Source organism: Alligator sinensis, unplaced genomic scaffold (assembly GCF_000455745.1).
Source record: "Alligator sinensis unplaced genomic scaffold, ASM45574v1 scaffold678_1, whole genome shotgun sequence".
Lineage (NCBI taxonomy): Eukaryota > Metazoa > Chordata > Crocodylia > Alligatoridae > Alligator > Alligator sinensis.
The window spans coordinates 1,101,725-1,121,774 of NW_005842006.1; the positions used below are offsets into that span (position 1 = coordinate 1,101,725).

At 41.6% G+C, this 20,050-nt stretch overlaps 1 protein-coding gene across 2 annotated transcripts in view; it reads left to right on the forward strand.

Moving 5' to 3' along the window:
- HPCAL1 (hippocalcin like 1) overlaps window positions 1–20,050 on the forward strand; it is a 106,463-nt gene that overhangs the window by 6,374 nt on the left and 80,039 nt on the right. Inside the window, exon 2 of one of the 2 annotated variants that reach the window (XM_025201853.1) lies at window positions 2,202–2,248. The exons of the other annotated variant lie outside the window; for it this stretch is intronic. The gene's annotated coding sequence lies outside the window, so the exon portion shown is untranslated. The remainder of the gene's footprint in view (window positions 1–2,201; window positions 2,249–20,050) is intronic. 2 annotated transcript variants of the gene reach the window in all.

Sequence of the window (20,050 nt, forward strand, 5' to 3'; positions counted from 1 at the left end):
CTGGACCCTCTCAATGTTGTCCACATCCCTCTTGAAGTGTGGTGCCCAGAACTGGACACAGTACTCCAGCTGCGGCCTGACCAGTGTTGCGTAGAAGGGGAGGATCACCTCCTTGGCCCTACTTGAGATGCACCTGTGGATGCACGATAGGGTCCGGTTGGCCCTGCTGACCGTGACCTCGCATTGTTGGCCCATGTTCATCTTGGAGTTAATAATGACTCGAAGATCCCTTTCTGCCTCTGTGCTCTCAAGAAGGGAGTTTCCCATCTTATAAGTGTGCTGCTGGTTACTACTGCCCAAGTGCAGCACCGTGCACTTGTCCGTATTGAAACGCATCCTGTTTTTGTTAGCCCACCCCTGCAACCTATCCAGGTCTTGCTGCAGTCTTTCCCTCCCTACTGACATGCCCACCTCACCCCAAATTTTGGTATCATCAGCAAATTTACACAGGTTGCTTTTCACCCTGTCGTCCAAATCGCTGATAAAAAATTGAACCGTGCGGGCCCAAGGACCGAGCCCTGGGGGACCCCGCTGCCCACTTCCCTCAGGTCGAATATGACCCGTCCACCACCACCCTCTGAGTATGACCCTTCAGCCAATTTGCAGTCCATTTGACCGTGTAGGCATCGATGCCACAGTCACCTAGTTTTTTAATGAGGATGGGGTGGTCAATGTGTCAAAGGCCTTGCTGAAGTCCAGAAAGACTATATCCACGGCGACATCTGCATCCAGTGCTTTTGTGACCTGATTGTAAAAAGATCATCGTAGTGTGAAGGGATGCTTTGCCTCCTGTATGTGTGCACAATGGAATTAAAGTAAGACTGTATTTTGACAGTTAACCTGATTCCACTGAAAGTCTGCATGACTAGTGTGGTGTCTCAGAGCTGTCTTACAAGTTAATGGTATAATAACTCTGAAATGGAAATTTGTAATAGGTCAAGCTTGGGATGCACTCTCAACAAGGTTTGTGGTGCTGCTTGTCACCCAGAAGGGGCGTGAGCTAACTGTATGTGTTCTTTTAGTAGCTGGGCTGCCTCTGAAGCCAAAAGCCTACTGCTTCATTTCAGATAAAGGCCTAAAGCTCAGTGACTTTGCTTAGTAGTGACTTTTTTTTTTTCTGCTCAAGATTCTGGGTTCTCTCCTTGAAAATAAAATGCTATGTAGTGCGTGTGTCCCTCTTGTCTTACATTTCAGACATTGATTTCAATGCATGTCCATCTTCAGTCTCTGACGCTGTCTGATTAGTTTAATGCAGATTGACCACCCATTCAGAGGACAGACAGCAATATGAATTAAATACATTTTTAGACTATGAGGTGTCTGTTTGGGAAAGTTGAATGACTTGTGTAACGTAAGAAGTTCTCACTCTTTTCAGCCCAAAATACCAGAGTGTAGGAAGCATTACAAAATATAAGCATTCATTGCATTGCTTTTTTCTGTGGTCTTGCAGCCTGTGCATAAAGATTCTTCTTGGAAGGATAATCTTCACCACCACACTGGTAGCTTTACGCTACTAACCAGGAGAATGTTAGATGGATTCAGCCACCCTCTTCTACCCAACCCTCAAAAGATAACTGACATCTGCTGTAACTCTGCCTTGTCATTACATTTCTACCATAAATTGCTTCTAATAATTCAGTGATCCTTTCTTTTCCATTGACATTGGATTTTAAATTCAGATCGATTCCCTGCAGTACAGTTAAACTAAATTGTATAGGATTGGAGCCAACTATTATGATTTTAAGGAATATTGTCCAGTTCTTCTCCAGAAGCTTTACTTTTTCAAAAAAATTAAACTTTTGGAGCTTTCCCATTAAGTGTTGGTTGGTTCGCTTCTTTTTTCTTTCAATGGGTGCTTGACTGGGTTTAAAATCTCTCTGAGTTTGTTTCTTCACCTGCAAAATGGGAATAATAGCATTTACTCCCAAGAAGTTACAGTTGCTAAATTAATAGGCGTGTCATAGTATATTGTACTTCTGCTCATCACTGCATCTGAGCCTTTTGCATGTCAAATCAATAGCAGTAGTGAAGCCCCTGGTGGGCTTTGTGGAGTCTCTAGAATTTGTATTCTTTAGCCTTTGAATCCTTGGCTATAAGGTACCATAGAGATGGAAAGATACATCAAAAGTGTAAGTCATGTAAAAGACTGACTGAAAGGAAAGCTGTATGTAAAGTATGTATTTTTGTGCTCTTTCCTTCAGGCAAGTGAAGCCATTGAATTTGCTCTGAAGAAGTTCCAAGATAGGTGGTAAGTACTTTTCAGCTTTTGCTCTTCAAAGGCATCAAATGAACTGGCAAAATAGAAAGTATAAATCTAAAATTAGTCTGCAGCAGGTATTAATCTTCTGTATTGAATCCAGCTTGGGGTCCTTTTTAGAGACAGGGTACCCTTAATTTTGGATTTGATGGATGGGGTTTAAAAAAAAGTTTTATTCTATATTTCCACACTAGAATCAATTTCCTGAGAATTAATTATCTTTTTTTTTTTTCTTTTTAAGACTAATTTATTTAAAGCTTGACTCCAGTGGGGGAAATTTGCCCAAATTTGTATTTTCAGGTAGTAATCTATACTGCCCCATGGGACTGCAAAGTCCTTTTCATTTCAAAGGGTAGATTATCTATTAAAATTTCATTCTGTCCAATTAAGAAGCTCAGAGTAACCTGCCCAGCTCACTTTTGCCTTTACTAATATGATTAGTGTGGCTCATGTCTTAATACCATACTGCTGTATATTTCATATGTATGTATGTGGTTATAAAGAGGAAGCTAATAAAACTAGTGAAAAATACCACTAAAATAGTCAGAAAATGTAAAAGGTAAAAAACCTACAGAAATGTTAATATGACCACTTTACTCACACTGCTGTTAATCAGCATAGTTCCCTTCAGTTTTGTTGAGCTATGCCCCTAAATACCAACTGAGGACATGGACAGTTGTCTTTTTGGTGACTTGTTTCTGGATAAATATGTGTCTGGCTTCTCCTTTCAATATGGAATTCTTTCCAATAAGATTAACACAATTATATCATTGCATGTTAATTGCTCAGGAAGTTTATTCTTTTAGTTGCATTTGCCTAGTTCACAGGATATAAGCTATTAAATAAAGCACTCATGTTCAAACAGGCTTGGGGTACTCAGTTGCAGTTTAATGTTCCTCCCTTCTGTGAAATAAATCTGTATTACACTAAAGTGTCTTTTGTTAGAAAGGATACCAGTGTTTTTGAGCGAGTGTCCAAAGGAAATTTGTGTATATGTCCACAGTGCTAAAGAGTAGCTTCCTGGATGTTTTTAGTGCATATTATACATCTTGTGTTCATGTTTGAGCATTTGTAAATTTTTGCCTAATCTTTAAGTGCCCCTTTAAACTTGTTCATACTCATACAGTTGGTGTAACAGTAATTTAGTTCTTTCAAGAAAGGACCATGTGTAATAAATGGAACATCACCTTACTTGGAAAATTCAGATGAAGGACTAAGGCGAGGATTTGTAGTTTAAGTATGTTTAGGTACGCAGTCCTTATGACTTAACACAGATATTCACAAAGCTTAAACCACCTGGGACAGATTTTCAATCTTGTGCTCCTTTTCTGACCACTCCTGTGAGTAACTGTTGCCAGTGTTGAAGGGTGGGGGGGGGGGGGGGGGTGCATTTATATATCTGCATCCCAGGTATCTTATTTCTGGGATATTTATTTATTTGTAACACTAGCTCTGTTGAAACTTCAAGGGCCTTTAGTGTTTTGAGATGTTGCTAAATGAATCAAACTCTCTTCCTTAGGGTAGAGTAGAATGTAGGATCTGTCGGTAAAGTTCCTTGACCTTTAAATACACAGTACTAAACTGTCAATTTAAATCTTACTTGTCTGAAATTCTGGATGAAAAAACTAGCCAACATCTGAAAGGGCTGTAAGTGGAAAAAACAAATAAAAAAAAACCTTTGCACATTCTTAGCATTGGTTACTGTTTCCCCTGTGTTACCGTAAGGAACTGCATTTTCAAAAATTAATTAGACTTGAGCTCCTAAGCCACTTTAAAAATGGAATTTAGTATTTAATGCCACTTTTACTTTATACTAGTGAATACCCTTTCCCCCCCCCCCTTTTGAAGATGAAGTTTTAACCAGCTAGAAAGGGCTTAAGCTGATGTAGTGTATTCCAGTTGGAGAAGTGAAATAAGCTGTACCATTATAAGGCACCTTTATACCAGGAATTGGTTCTATAGCTATGTTTATATTTCAAGACAAATAGTAGACTATAGGATTAAGCGTAACTGCTTCCATACTGGGAATGCTACTGGTCATACAATCAAGAATAAAACTGGACTTCTAATCAGCATGGTTATAACAGTACAATTTAAGGACTGATCTGTGCCTTAGGTGACTGTTGATTACACTTTTCAGGTTGTTACCCTTAATCAGTTTCCCCTGTTCTCTTTGAAGGATTTTTCTCATATGGTAATTTCAGGGCCTGGAACAATGTGGAATGGAAAGTATATTGGGTATTTGTGAGGGTGGAGTTGGAGGCAGGTGTAATGACTGAAATAACTTTTTAAGCATTTTGTTTTCAGTTGACTAAACTCCAAGTTAGGCGTGCCCTGTAGCAATAGTAGCTCACCATGCTGCAAGCTTGACGTCATAAACACTCATATTTAACTGTATGAACTATTTGAATGGGGAAGAGGTGTGACTAAATAAATGAATGAATAAAAATACTATGGTCTCAGTTCAGAGAAATACTTAAGCATGTACTCAAGTGTTCTTGATTTGTGCAAGCTACTTAATTACGTGCCTGTATAGAAATATATAAGTAGCTGCACAGTTTTCAATAGGGGCAGGTACTCATGCTCAAAGTTTGTTATACACTTAAATAACAAAATAAAGCATCTGCCTATGTGAACAAAGCACCCCAACTAACACTGCTATAAAATATTCACTCTAGTTTTTTAGATTTTTACTATGTGGACTTAATATTGCATTAATGTATTTTTAGCATTTGTATTAAAAGCTTTACAGATGAGTTGTCTGTCAGTTACCAAACCAGTTTAATGGAACTTAAGCTGGTCTTTTTTGTTATTATTTTTATTCCCCGCTCCATATTTAAAGAGAAAGAAAGAAAGAAAACCTACATCTATTTCTAACCCTTCAGAGTAGTTAGAGACTCCAGTAAATATAGATACCTGTTCATAAGTTAATTGTTGTGATGATAAACACCTTCAAATGATGCATTTGATCTTGGAGTTTGATTCCTTCCCCCCACTCCACTGTAAAATTGCAGCCGAGAAGAATTTAGAAAGAGAAACTCACTTTCTAAATACAGCAAATAGCATCAGAGCTGTAATGTAATTGCTCATGCTTTCAGGTATATGATGCTGCAGTAACTGTTATCATTTTAATCCTGTAAATATTCTTTGTTGTGCAGGAAACATTAATGCTTGTATTATTCACCCCCACAAATAGATTTGTAATGCTCACAACAATTTAATGATTTTAAAATTAGGCTCCTGTTGTTTTTAAATTGTAACGTTCTAGAGCCTGCTTCTTCATGTTGCTTTTGGTTTAGCAAAATCACAATATTTAGATTAGTCTTTCATGAAACAAGGTACAAACAGGAATTCAACCAGGCCCCATAATATGTCTTGCCACCATTTATAATGTGTGCAGGAGAAATGTATTCTACCTTATCATTTCAATGTAATATTTGCCCAAATGATATGCTATAATATCTTGCAGTGCAGAAAGACTGCAATGATTGCTTATGCCATGTGAAGCTTCACAATTTTATGGTACAAAGGGTGCAGAGGAGTTTTCCATTGACTTAGAGGGCAGAGTAGGGAACCTGCTCCTCTCTTAGCTGTGGTTGGTGCTGTTGATTAGATGAGCATTGAGTTATGCCCTTAACAGTGATTGGTCATGTGGGTTGCTAGTTGGTACAGTGGCTGTAACAGAGGTCTGGCCTTCAAAGTGATGTGGAGATTCAAGAGTCCAAAACTGGAAGGGTAGCAGAGAAAGTGGAGGTTTTGCAGAATGTAACACTGGAGAGAAGGAGGGACCTAACCACAAAAACTTTCTCCTAGTCTTCCAGGCTTTATCAGGTCTATAGAGGAAGACTCTGGGGAAGGTGATTGTATATTGTTCTTTAAGCGGGTACCAGCATTTTAAGCAGAGTGGAGACTTGGCGAGCAACTTGGTGGCCAAAGGAGAGGAAATTGCTATATACTATACACATAGAAGAGTAAGAGAGAAGTTGGGACATGAGGTAATGGTGGAGGTGTGCACAAGTAGTATAGATGATATAAGCACATGTCCAAGATTTTGCATTATGAAGAACCTCTGAATGCAACAGAAAACAACTTTTAGCTGGCAGGTGAATAGCCTCATGTGCATCTTCAGATGCCTCATTCTCTGGGAAGTGACTTCATGTAAAGCTTTGAAACCACAACCAGAACTAGTGAAATGCTGATTTCACACTGATTGGAGTAGGGTAAAAGTTCTCACAGCCCAGTGAAAGGTTCATCCTGCCAATAAATTGACTTTTTAAAACCTTTTAATTGAGACATCTCTTCTGCCCTTATTTAAAGGGAAGGAAAGCTGTACTAAGTGGGAGTTTTATTATAACATATGACAATGAAAGCTAAAGTTTACTTTCAGCACAGGAAGTGAGTAATACAGAGCAACAACAGATGCCTTGGTTTCACAAAGTTTATTTGTACTTATTGTAGCCCATGCTCCTGCTCCTGAGTCTTGCTTTTTTGGAAACCAACTATGGAAGCTTTTTTACTTGCCATCCGTAGTTTCATTAGGTCTTGGCCATTGCACATCCAGATACTCCTCTTGTGCACCAAACCTTGTCCACCCTCTTGCCTATCAGAACCATCTGCTTCACTGACCCCACAGTTCCTGTTTGGCCTCAGGCTCTGCTTATTCTCTTCTGGCAAAACTGCCTAGTGCCTTTGTCTGTGCCATGACCTCCTTTGCACATGATTGTTACTGACACTATTAGCTTGGTATAGTCATAAAGGAGGAGGCAGGAGAAAAGCAAATAGGGGGGTGTGGTAAATCATGAAGTGTGGAAGGAGTTGGGGGCTGTTGTTGGAAGTCGAATGCCATTTACTTTGCCTAGTGGTCATAAAGCCCTTGCTGTTTGCTGTATCCTTATAGCTGCAAAACCTCTCCGGGTCTCTGAATGTTTTCTCCTGTTTCTGTTCCATATAAGTAGAAAAACTCCCCAGGCTCGAGGATTTAGAAACTGCTGCGAGGCAACCAGGATATTACTCTTGTTTATGTTCCTCCACCCTGACTGAGGACCAGCACTAGGAGGAGAAGGTGGCTTTTTTTTGTCTGTTCAGACCTTGGCTGCTGAATCTGCTAGTAGAGATGTGAATATCATCTCTTGCCTTCTAGTCCAGTCCCCTGAGAATGTGGTTTCACTAAAAACACTATAAGGGGCTAGATCCCCAGCATTTTTAAAGCCAGTCACTTACTCCCTATCAAGCTTTCCTTCACCTTTAGTTTAATCCACAGTAAAGTAAAAATCAGAATGTGGTGAGCTTTTATTACTAGGTTTCCTTTCATTGAGGGTTTTCCATCAAGGTACTTTGACAAACCGTTGTCCTTATTAGAAACTTTTTATGATGCATCTCTTCCTCTGATACTTTCCTTTCTTTATCTTGCTCAGACTGCTCATTCCAGACCCCAGCAGCCTTGCTTAAGTCAGCCAGAGGATTATCTTGGATGTGTGAAACACCACCTGTACCCAGTGGGGGAAAGAAGACACTAACTGATTACCCATTTGATAGTACAGTTAGCCTACCATTTTGTTTTTGCTCCTTGATTTAAAAAAAAAAAAAAAAAAAAAAAAAAAGATTATATTTAAGGAGTTTCCTTGGCATTGAACTTTGGTATTTATCTTTTTCTTCACAGTCTGATAAGATCCATCTAGAAAGAATGAGAAGAGCTTGAACGTCTGATGTATTCATATAAATATTTTCATTCCAGCCCCACTCCCTCCCCTTAGTGTAACGCTAAGATAATGGTGCTGTCCGATTGTTTTTTCAGTAAGTGAAGCAGCTTGTGGGAGAGTGGCATCTAAGAACAATTTCAGGTTATATTGTGACTATATGTTTCTAACTGAAACACGTATTTTAACTCATTTCTTCTGCTTTTCCTGTATCCAGCTTTATTCATTACATTACATTCTTCATCTTTGATTTCCCCTTGCCCCCTATTTTCCTCATGTTCTTTTTATAATTAAGACCACTACTTGGAGGTCTTTTGCATCATACTTTCCATATTTTTACTGCATTATTTAATCACTTGAAACTATCTGAAAAAAATTAGGATGGATTTGCAGTACCACATGACTAAATGACCCTACTTTTTAATATTTTTCCCCTTTTTAATAAATGAAATTGCAGCACAAATTGAACATAAGCTTCTTGTACTGCTTTTCTAAAATTATAGTCAAATTTATTTGGGGAGTATTTTGAGGATAAGGTGTTGGGGGGAAAATTTAAAATATGCCTAAACTAGGATTTCAGAGCTAAAAAAAGTTATGGGACATGGCATTGTTATATAATAGGCAGGGCTTTTCTTCTTTTCCTCACACTAAGCATACTACAGACACCTTCCTCCTCCTATAGTTTGTATGAGCAAGTGGTATAGCATAGGAAGCAAAAAGATGAACCATGTTCTGATGCAAGCATCTCTTGTTAATTCACTGCTGTACAAACATTCGGCCTCTAAGAGCATGGGATTACAAAGCATTATCATCCTCAGATTGACTCAGGTAGTGCTATTTTTATTTAATCTGTATTAAGGTATCATTGTGAATCTTTGGTCTTGCAGCATAGAGGTAATACGATTTGCTATTTTTATAAAAATTAACATGGTTGTACAAATCCTGTCGATACCAAGAACTGAAAAGATTAGTCATGAGCTCTATGCTCCCTTTTGGTAGTGAGTAGCTATATTTTTGGTATTCCTCTAACCTTTGCCATGCTGGCCAGTCTTGGAAGCGTATACTCATATTTGGCTTGTGGTAAAGTCTTTTCTAACTGCTGTTCCAGTGATGTATGGAGACATAAAGCCTAGCCCTGAAACAGAACCTGCCCAGGTAGTTTCTTTGATTCCAGTGGGACTGCTTTTGAGAGTAAGAATTGCTCACGCAAGGTCAGGTTGGTAGGGCACTTTTTCATGGTCCACAATTTAGTAACTATGAAAAAATCATCAGCAGACACGTCCTGCAGTGTTGGTGGGTTTTGTCCTTTGACAGTATGTATAGGTAGAAGAGGAGGGACTGTGAAGGAATAGGACTTAATCAGACCATGTCAATTTGTTGCCATGTTATGTGGTTACCTCGGCAACCACTCCTAGATGTGTAGTTAGCATTGGTTTTATGAATTCAGCCATTAGGGACTTGCCTGACTAATTCGGACAAACAAGGTTTGGCGCTCAGAGTCAACATATGGGGTGCGAGTTTTTCCTTGTTCCTCTGTTATTACTGTATAATCGCTTGCATCTTGATAAACTAAAATTATTTTATGACCTGTCATTAAGATTGTTTCTGCTGAAGTACAGTAAGCTGTAATAACCCAAGGGTATGATTTTGTATGTGCTTCAGCACTGCAGAATTATTTCCCGCCACGAGGAGCTTTCTTTGCACTGTGCAATTCTCAGCTGCAGAGAGAGAACCCTGGTGCAAAGGAGTTCCCGCCACCTGTATGCAAATTTGTTCCCCACTATTGGCTGTTTCTAAATTATTCCCACGTGGCAGCTAGCGATTGGCTTGCTAGCCGTATAAGAGGCTTGAGCGGTTTCCGCCCAAGTTGGAGAACTCCAAGGAGAACCCCGCAAGGGAGGACTCCACAACCATCTGGAGGAGGAGGAGAACTTCACATCTTGTGAAGAACTCTGAGCGCTGCGGAGCCTAACAAACCCAGCGTGTGCCTTAAGAAGGATATAGGGGCCTGATCAACCTCTATCCTCTCCCTGTTGCCGCCTAATCCCTCGACGAACCCTTCCCTGCGTGCTTTTGTTCCACGGAGCCTAGCAAACTCCGTGTGTGTGTGTGTGTATCCAGAGCTCTATCCGGGTTATTAACAAGAGGCTCCAGTTTTCTGCGGGTCTTGGTAACAAGAGGCTCGAGTTTTTCTACGGGTCTTGGTCAAGCGATTTTTGTAACTGCAACTTAAGCGAAGCTAATCCTGCCTGCACCGCGACCATCTACGGTGTAAGTAAAATAATCTTTAATTAACCGCTACGCATCCGTGCCTAATTCTAGTCTGCCGGCCTGCATTCCCCAACCTACGTGCCAGGGCTGCTGGCCACAGCCCGCCGCGCGCCCCCGAAAGCCTCGGACCGCTCCCAGCCCGCACATAAGCTATTGCCAAATAAGTAGTATGTTAGTATAATTCTGACAGTGTCACAGAACTGACTGCTGACTGGTATAGCTAAACTGTTGCATTAATGATATGGAACCTTTGAATCTGAAAAGGAAAAAAAATTGTAGTAGTAAATACAAGAGTAAGGCAATAAAAAGATGGAGACAGGGAGGTTGTGTATGACCTGTGATTGAAATTTACAATCCAGGTAATTTAAAAGTACCTTACTTTGAAAGTGGCTACAGTTGATGACAACTGCTAGGATCTTTGGAAGTTAGGCCATTTGAATTGTGGGTGGATAAAAAGAAATGACTTAAAGTTACTTTTTAAAGCTGTTAGGGGTAGAGCTGTTCAGAAAATTGCAGGTGGAACATTTTCCATGAGCACACCAATCCATTGCAGCTGGGTCATTCAGTCTTCCTGCCAGTTTTCCCAGCCACAAGCCTGCAAGTCACAATTCTCAAATTTCTACTCCCCAGGTTCCCCAGCTCACCTGGCAGGCTCACAGGGGAGCTGAGATGCTCTGGGAGTCCTGGCTCCCAAGTTCCCGGCTTCTCTGCAGCTCACTAGTTGGTCAGCTATGGAGCAGGGCTTCCAGGCTCCCACTTACCCGTCAGCCTATCCAGTCAGCTGGCAGTGAGCTGGGGCCTGGGTACCCCTTGTGAGCACAAGTTCTTAGGCTGCAACTCCATCAGCCCAGGTTTCCAGGTCTATATCTGCACAGTGGACAGCCCTTGAACCAGAGCAGCGGTTCTCAACCTTTTTAGCCTCAAGGTTCCCCACCAGTCTCTGAGGAATTGAGAAACATTGAGCTAGAATTTTAGCTGGTGCTCGATTCTCTCCCACTAAACATTGAAGTTCAAATTCCAGATAATTTCTACTACTTGAGATATGAGGAATATCATTTTTTCCTACTTTTAAAGGCACATAAAAGATTTTCATTGCCATAGCTTCATTTTTAAATTAACATGGTTGACCTGCTGGCGATGGAGACAGGGCCTTACCCTGCTATGTCCTACTTTTTTTTTTTTTTTTTTTCCATGGTCTGTCCCCTCCACACCCTTGGTCTGTACCTGAGGGGCAAGGCTGCCCCCACCAGCACAGCCATTTCTCCAGAGACTTGCACACCACTGACTGCAACCACTGTGTACCGTCAGCCCCTCCTGGGAGGACCCTGGGAGCATGGGAGGAACTGGGGAAAGAGCTAGGCTGAAAAATAGGTCCCAGTGGCCCCACATCAGTGCACCCATTTGCCTGCACAGAGGTAGCTGGCGCAGGGGGATGCCAAGAAGTGGGGACCAGCCACAGGTTCTGCTTGTCTGCAGTATGTTGGAGTGCCTGGCAGGGAGGAGGAATCATAGCACAGCACCCTTGGAAGGATCCGGTAGCACCCTGGGATGCCACAACACCCTGGTTGAGAATCACTGAGTTAGAGATGCCAGGGTTATCCCTTTCATGGAAGACCCAGAACTTTAGGCTTTCTTTCCAAATTAGAAAAAAAAAACCCCCAGGAATACCTTGGAATTTTTTTTTTCCTCCCCAACTCTAATTAGGGCTGATATTCAGGGCATTGAGAGCCCTAGAGAAGGTACCCAAGTGCAAAAATGTTGATAGTGATGTTTAGTGTCTTTAAGTGAATGCTGCTGCATCAAATTTTGCCCCTCATAAAGCACTTGTAATCGCAAGTATTAGCAACTTAACTTTTCTTTTCCTAATAATCTGAAATGAGAGTAGAAACTTGAGTTCCTTTCTTAACTGCTCCTTTAATAGCAAGGAATACAAACACATCGGGACAAGCCTTGCATTTACTGTGATTTCATGTTGTGAATTCCACTATGGACAATACACATTATTACAGTCATTGTGGTTGAATCACTCTAGCCAGAGTTCAGTCTGTGTCTTGTAATGGTCCCCTTATATAGGAATAATTGCCTAATATGCAATAGATCATGAAAATACAGTAGCTTTTCCATAGCAACATTTCATCCTGCTTTTTATAAAACCTTAATTTAGTTCCAGTTGTTGAGCTAGATGTGGGAGTCATTGGGTGAAATCTGTGGACTGCGTTATGCGGAAACTCAGACTACATCATGAATTGTCCCTTTTATCTTTAAAATCTATGTGTAACTTTGACTTGAAAGATCAGTCCATATCTCATCAGCACCGATAAAAGAAAAATTGACATTATCAGCAATTGGCTTTTTTTGGATGATGCGGCCAATAATGTTGCTGATAAATAGTGCATGCATGCGCACGGCTGCAGCATGCACACAGCCAGGAGTGCAGCCTGACAACTTGGAGAGCAGTGTCTGCTGGTAAGTCTGGGTGGGGAAGTGGGGGAGAGGGGAATGGGCCGGGGCAGATCAAGGCCCCACGGTGAGGGACGGAGTGGGGCTAGGGCTGAAGCTGGGACAGGGGCAGACGCGCCCAGCTGGGGCAGGAGGGGCATGGGATGGACCTGCAGCTTGTCTGGGGGCAGAGGGGGTGGGTCCCACCACTATGTGCACTTTGAGGGAGGCATGACATTTGGTATAATATTTCTTTGTCTCCGTCTTTTATAAAAACTTAAATTTTCTGTAGCTTGGATTGACTGCAGTTGAAGAAAATAAATGGTTTTTATTATAAATTTAGCAGCTGTGGAGTTTGTAGGCCTTCTCAGCATCTTACTGCAGAATTGGAATCTGGATGCTATTACAGTGCAGCCCTATCCATTGGCTTGTTCTCTTTTTTTTTTTCCCCCTAAGATGCTTCCCTGGCCCCACAAAAAAAATGAAAAACCCAAACCCCTAAGGTTCTCCTGGACACTTGTAGTTGGGCCCATAGGTCAGCTGTCCTGTAGCATGAGGTTCATGTGAGCTACTGAAACATCATTCCAACATTTCACTAGTAAGAACTTAAGTAGCTGTGCTGATATTGTAAAGTATATTTGTTTATCCTGGAAGAAAGTGTGTTTATGGGCACAATGTAAAATTGAAAATGCCATATTTATTCATATCCTTGCTTCTTAGTACTTTGAATTATACACAATAAAAAGATAAGTGGGTTTTTTTTGTCTCTTAGCAACATAAGAGGTGGTCTATACTGTACTAGAATATTTTACCATCACAACTTTCTGTTGGGTGTAGCAATTTTTTTGGCTGAGTGATACTGATGCAATCCCTGGTTTGGGTGCAGTTGTATAAATCTATTGTTCAGTGTTCTGATTGTGTTTTTTAAAGCATTATGACAGGGTTCATTTTATTTTGGGGAATACTTGAAAGTAAATCTGCTGCCTCTAGTTATGGACAATAGAAGGAAATCTTATAAAGAAAAATAAAATCCTCTCTGGCATCTCAGTCTTACCTTGTAGGCCTTTCATTGCACAGAAACCTATCCCTCTTTCAATTCTCTTGCTTTGTCATAGACAGTATCTGTTGGTCTGTAGAAGAGAAGGGAAAGCTTTATCTTGTTGGCAGTCCTCTTAACACTGAAACACAGATCAGGATAATAAGAAGTGATCAAGTGTTCTACTGTTAACAGTTGAATGTTAGGAAATGCAATAACTTTCTTCCCTCTGTTTATAAAACTAGCACTGATGGAAATTGTCACCTCATTGAAAAGCATTGATATTTCTAAAATTTATTTTGGCTTTAGTCTGCTTTGGAAGGAAATCAAGTTTTTGAAACTTCTCACCAAATCATAATTCTAGAATGAAATCTGGTTTTGAAAAAAGCTTAATTTTGAAACATTTACAATTCTTATATAAAGATTTTATATTTATATTTCATAATGCATCAATACGAGTATTGGCCTGTATTATACCTTGGTGAATCTTATGTTGGGATTCAGTAAATTAGCACAGAATATACATATTTTTTTTAATTTTATTGAAATTATTACTATAATTACTACAGTATACTGATTGAAGCTTCTTAGCTTTTTCTAGATCAAAATGTCTGTGCACTATTATGACCAGTATGTCACAGATTGGTATAGGAATAATCAAGAATATAAAAAAGAAAACCTTTTAGAAGATTTTGGAATTTTGAATGCACAAAATTGTTCCAAAATATTTTTTCTGCATGGAGTTTTGTAGAAATGGATCCTTTTTGTTTCCAAATTTTTTGATTTTGAGGGGAAAAAAAGCATTTTTTTTCTAGGTTTGGGTATTTGACCAGTCAAAGTTCAGTCAATTTATGGGTCAAATATTGGTCAAAAATTGTAAATAAAAAAATTGCCAATATGGTCAAATAACACACAGAAAAAGTATTATTTTTCCATTAAGAAATGTCACAAACAGTTTAAAAATCATATTTCTGTTAAGGAAATGGAAAAAAACATTCACTCCCCATAACATTGCTAAAATCTTTGACCAGTCAAAAAATATGCAGTCAATTGACTAGTCACTTGACAATTTTTGACTGGTCAGTTGCCCGGCTTGCCAACTCTAATTTTTTTCCTTTTAAGCTTCATCGAATGCTTCCTGACAGGATCTCCAAATCAAGGCCCTGTGGGAGTAGGCTAAATTGTTCTTGTTCACTGATGTCCTTAGATAACCCAGACCTCTCCAACAAAATTACAGACTAACTAAAGATTGAAAATAACTTGGTATGAATTTCAGATGATGCCTTGGGTGGTGGTCACTGAAGGCAAGGTTTTTTTTTTCTGCCTTTCCTAAGGGACTTAGGAGAACAAGTCATTGAGATGCGCTTAGAAATCCTGCCCCCAATCTCTAAAGAAGAGTTCAGCTTCTGAGCTGTCTGATTCCTCAATCTGTGCTACAATCACAATAGTCTCAGGGGAGCCAGACGCATCACTTGTGTCTAGTATGGGTAAAGCATAGTCTCTCATATGAATGGACCTTACCCATGTTTTCAATACCTGCTATATTCCTGGCTTTATATAGACAGGTTCCTACATGGCTAGATGCAGTACAGGGCAGATTCTGCCTAAGACACACCCCAAAAGCAAGCTGAAACTCAGAGAAGTGAGTTAATAACTAAACTGTTGGCAAGCCCTTGAGTACAATGTTGCTTCTGGGCACCTCTATAAATTCAGGGCTTACGGTTGACAGTTATGATTCATGATATTGGGAGAATGAGAAACTGCAGCCATTAAACATAAAGAGGCTCTTAAACTAATGGCAGCTGCCTAAACAGTTTTTGCAGTAAAATTGATTTCTATAGGTTACCATTTTTCAATTATAATGGGGTCTATTGAGTTTTTAAAAATTGGAAAATATTTTGTAGCTGTGCTTTTAAAAAGGTCAGACTCCCAACCATTCTCCAGTTCTTAAGCTTATCATAATGAGAAAAGAATGAGCAGCAACACTTTCAAAATAGTTCATTTATCATCCTCTCATTTACCTAAATTGAGTTTCTAATGCCAAATGGTCACATCTTATAAGCAGATTTTTAACCCAGGATTGTGCGGCTCCTTTTTTTTTATTCCTCAGCAACAACATGTCGTAACGATAGGTTGGTTTCAGATGGTGGTTTAGGTGTGTTCTACCTCTCTACTGCGCAGAAGACACCCTGAACTTTTGGTCAAAAAACCCTGAACTGTCATTCACTTTGAATGCAGAGTTTCAGTTCTTGCATATGGTTTTTTGAAAAGCAGGTAACTCCCCAAAATAGACTCATACATGGCTGCTGCTGGAGCCAGAAGCTGGAGATGCTAGGGAGTAGTAGGGAAGAAGCCCGGCTTACTTCCTTGGGGTCATGGCTGATCTGCAGTCTGAAACCCCTTGGCTAGTAAGTCAGAGGCATTTCAAGGCAGTCTACCAGATAGATAATCTTTTTGGTTGGTCCAAGTGATTTGATGTGAATCTGCAAGGTTTCTGCTGTGCTTGCATGGTCCCACTCATAGGCGACTGGTGCCTCCTGAGTCTTTGACTGGCACCCACAGACACTGCCAGCTGTGTTGGGGATGGGGCTGGCAAGCACCTGCAGACTGCTTACCAGTCGCCTGTGGTCCCACTTGGTGGAAACATCAGCTGTGCTGACTGTTGATCTGTGTGACTGTTGATCTGTGAAATTACTTGTAGTGTTGTACCTTCTCTTTAGATTGGATAATACATACGTTGATGGGAACAGCAGTGACCATAGTACTTAAGACTGCAGAAGGCTTTTTTTTTTTTTTTTTTTTTTTTTTCAGTCTCACAGCCATCTATAACCTGCTGAGAACTTTTACCACTTCTACTAACTGTTCTCTCTTCTCCTCTCCCCCCCCCCGGCATTTCACTTCATGGAAGTTAATTTTTGTTTTTAAGCTGATTCAAAATACTTCAGGCATTTGTTATTGCAAGGAGCATAGGGAAGAAGATAAAAAACACTTCTGTTTGGGCAAGGGGCAATGGCAGTCGAACAGCTTTTCTGCTATAGTTTGAAATGTATGTGTGTAATTTTGAAATCAAGTGTAAAAGTCATCCTGTTTATCTTTTAGGTACAGGCAGTCCTCAGACTCGCAACACAATCGGTTCCTGAAAACTACGTCTTAAGTTGAAACGTCAGAACCAATTTTCCCATAGGAACAATATTATAAATGGGGGATTGGTTCCTTTATGACGATGGACACAGCTGTGTCCAGCTGGTAAGTCTGGTGGTGGTGGGGGCAGGTTAATGCCCCCGTAGCAAGGGAGGGTTTGGGGCTGGGACTGATGCTGGGACAAGCGCTGCCCAGGGAGGGAGTGGGGCGGTTTGCGCCGCTATGCACCACCAGTCCAGGAGCAGCTCATGTGGTGGCTTGTCTGGCGGCTCTTGCTGCTGTTCCTGCCGCCGGTCCAAGAGGGCATGGGGTGGGGGCATGTGCCCCAGGATCTGTGCAGGGCAGGCGGGGCCAGGCCTGCACCAGGCAGAAGGTGGAAAGTGCTGGGAACTGGGGCTGTGGCCCCCGCCGCTGTCCCAGCCAGTGCAGGGCCAATGCGAGACTGAGCCATTGCGCTGCCTTCAAGCGGTGTGTGGCAGCGAGCAGTAGCTAGCTCAGCCTCCCTGTGCTTCCCAGACTAGCAGCGGCTTCGCACCGGCTTTGCGAATGGCAGGGGGCGGGGCATGTGCCACCCAAAAACTCTCTGCAGCCCCCCCCCCTCTGCTGCCCACCCTGTCCTGAGCTAGAGGCACTCCCCCGCCCGCCCTGCTGCTGTTCGTCTAGGAGGCACAGGGAAGCCAGGCTGGCTCCCACCGCTGCACGCCACTTGTCCGGAGGCAGCGCAGTGGCTCAGTCTTGTGCCAGCCCCGCGCCAGCTGGGCGAGGTGGCAGGGGAGCAGAGCCCCCACTCCCAGTGCCTTCTGCCTAGAGCATAGCTTGGCCCACCCCCGGTCCTGCCCGCCCCATGCATATCCTGGGGCACACGCCTCCACCCCATGCCCTCCCAAACCAGCTACAGGAGCAGTGGCAAGAGCCACCGGTGGTGGACAGCGGCGCAAACCACCCCACCCCATCCCTAGGCAGTGCTTGCCCCAGCCCCAATCCCTCCCTTGCTGTGGGGGCATTAAGCTGTCCCCCCATGACCCTCTACTCCCCGCTTCCCTCCCCCACACGCACACAACAGACTTACCAGCTGGACGCAGTTGTGTCGACCATAGTAAAAGCAAAACCGGCATGGGAACCTTAAAACAAGGTGCCATTTCGCAAATTTTGTAAATGCCATTTGACGTAACTCAAAGTCGTAAGTTGAGGACTGCCTATACTTCTGTGGCTCTCATCACCTCTTGTTCATTAATATGTTTATGCTCCCAACACCCCAGTAAGGTAGGGTCTTTTTTCCTCTTCTGTGAAATGGAGGAGGCAAAATGATTTGCCAAAGTAGTATGCAGAAGTGCCCTGTGAAGCAGGAAACTCAACCTGAGTAGTGCTCTAACCACTAAATCCCCTTTTTCTTAAGGAAGACTGAATGCTACAGTTAAACTTGGTTTTGATGTGACCTAGTAAGAACCTTACAGATATTTGGGAACATTGCAAACATTGTACTATTCATTTCCCGGCTAATCTGAGCCAATTACTGAAAAATTCTGGGCAGGTTCTAAGCATGGTCTCATTTCCTTCCCTGCTACAGAGGGTGGCGGGAGAGGGGCTCTTGCATGAACTTCCTACTGTTGGCTCTGGTGTTCTGGTGGTGGTCTCTCAACATATTATTTACATCATGGTAGCATCTCACATCTCAACTGAGATTAGGCTCCTCTCATATTGGCCACTGAACATACAGTTTATGTGCTCCAGTGGTTTCTACCACAGACTGTTCTCTTTGCTAGCCCCCAAACCCTGAAATGTTGTATGCGCTTTCTTAAAGGAAAAAAAAGTCTGGGAAATTATTTACATGCCATTAAAAGAAACCAAAGTTTCACCTTTTATGTGCTTGGTGTCAGGATATGCCGTGGTTAAATGTTGAAGGTGCGAGAGCTCCCTAGTTACTCTTCTTCTTATGGCATCCGTGAGTCCCACAAAGGTCCTACTTCTACAGAAGTGGGAAGAAGAAGCAGTAAGCCTTTGGGAGATCTCCTTTGAAGTTATTTTTGGCCTAAGACCTGGAATGTACACTTCAAAGTCTGATGAATTGTCTCCCTGAATTCATCTGAAGCCCAAGTTATCTGTAGGTTTCAGCTGTCCCAGGGGACCTTTGGATAACAAAGGGAGTAATATATTACACAACTGTTCTCTCAAATACCTTGAATCATCATTTACTTCCTTATCCTGTCCTACAGATAGCACTGTCTTGTAAAGGGTCTCTGAAGAGCTGTCGCTCTCACGGATATTGGGTTTAAACTACATTTTCTTGGTCTGGGAAGACTATATTTGGGACTGGAGAGGGGAAGAAAGGTTATGGTAAATATCACATGACTGTTTGAACAGATGGTTGACCTCTGTTACACTAAGAACAGTTAAGTTTTAGAATTTTGCAGGATTTTTTAAGCGTGTTTGTTTGTTTTCCAGAAGTGTAACTGTAAATCCTGCGCGCAATTTAGTATTTTGCCGCAGCACTCCATGGAATCAGTGATTAATTTCACTGCCGCTTTGAAATATCATAATTTTAGGGTGAAAGTGCAAAGAACCTATCTTTGAAGTGTTGCAAAAGCACCTTTGGTATCAGGCAGGTCTGTCCTTGGAATTAAAAATAGCTGTAAGCTGAGTAAAAGGGGGTGGTGGGGGGTGGGATTCTCATCATGAAAGGAAAATCTCCTGGAAGTGGAGCATCTGTGCTTGTTTGCTCAATTTAAAACCTGATCCTGCAACTTCTTGTATGTGCTCAGACTGCTGAGCTCTGCAGACCCTCAGAAAAGTTAGTAGGGCTTTGGGCAAATACAAGTCAACAAAGCATCAGGGGCTTATTAATTCACTGTTGAAATGTCTTTAAGGGTACATAGTGCTATATAGAGATGATGGAGGTCATTCTTGCCCCAGACTGTTAACTCTTACCCTCCCTATTAAGCCTATTGCTTGTTCGTGAGATGAACTGCCTTCAAGGTTTGCAGGATCAGAACAGAATGATGACAGGAACACATTTTTAAAGATGAAAGGAAATAACAGTTTGGAATGACTTTCTACAGGTGTAGTGAGATTTCAGTTATGTAAAGTTTTTAAATCCATGGTATGTGCTTTCTAAGAGACATTCATTAGCTCAGATACGTTTTGGACTTGATGGAGAAACTCTTGGTGGAGGTTCTTTGGCCTCTGTTACACATGAGCCAGATTAAGCAATTG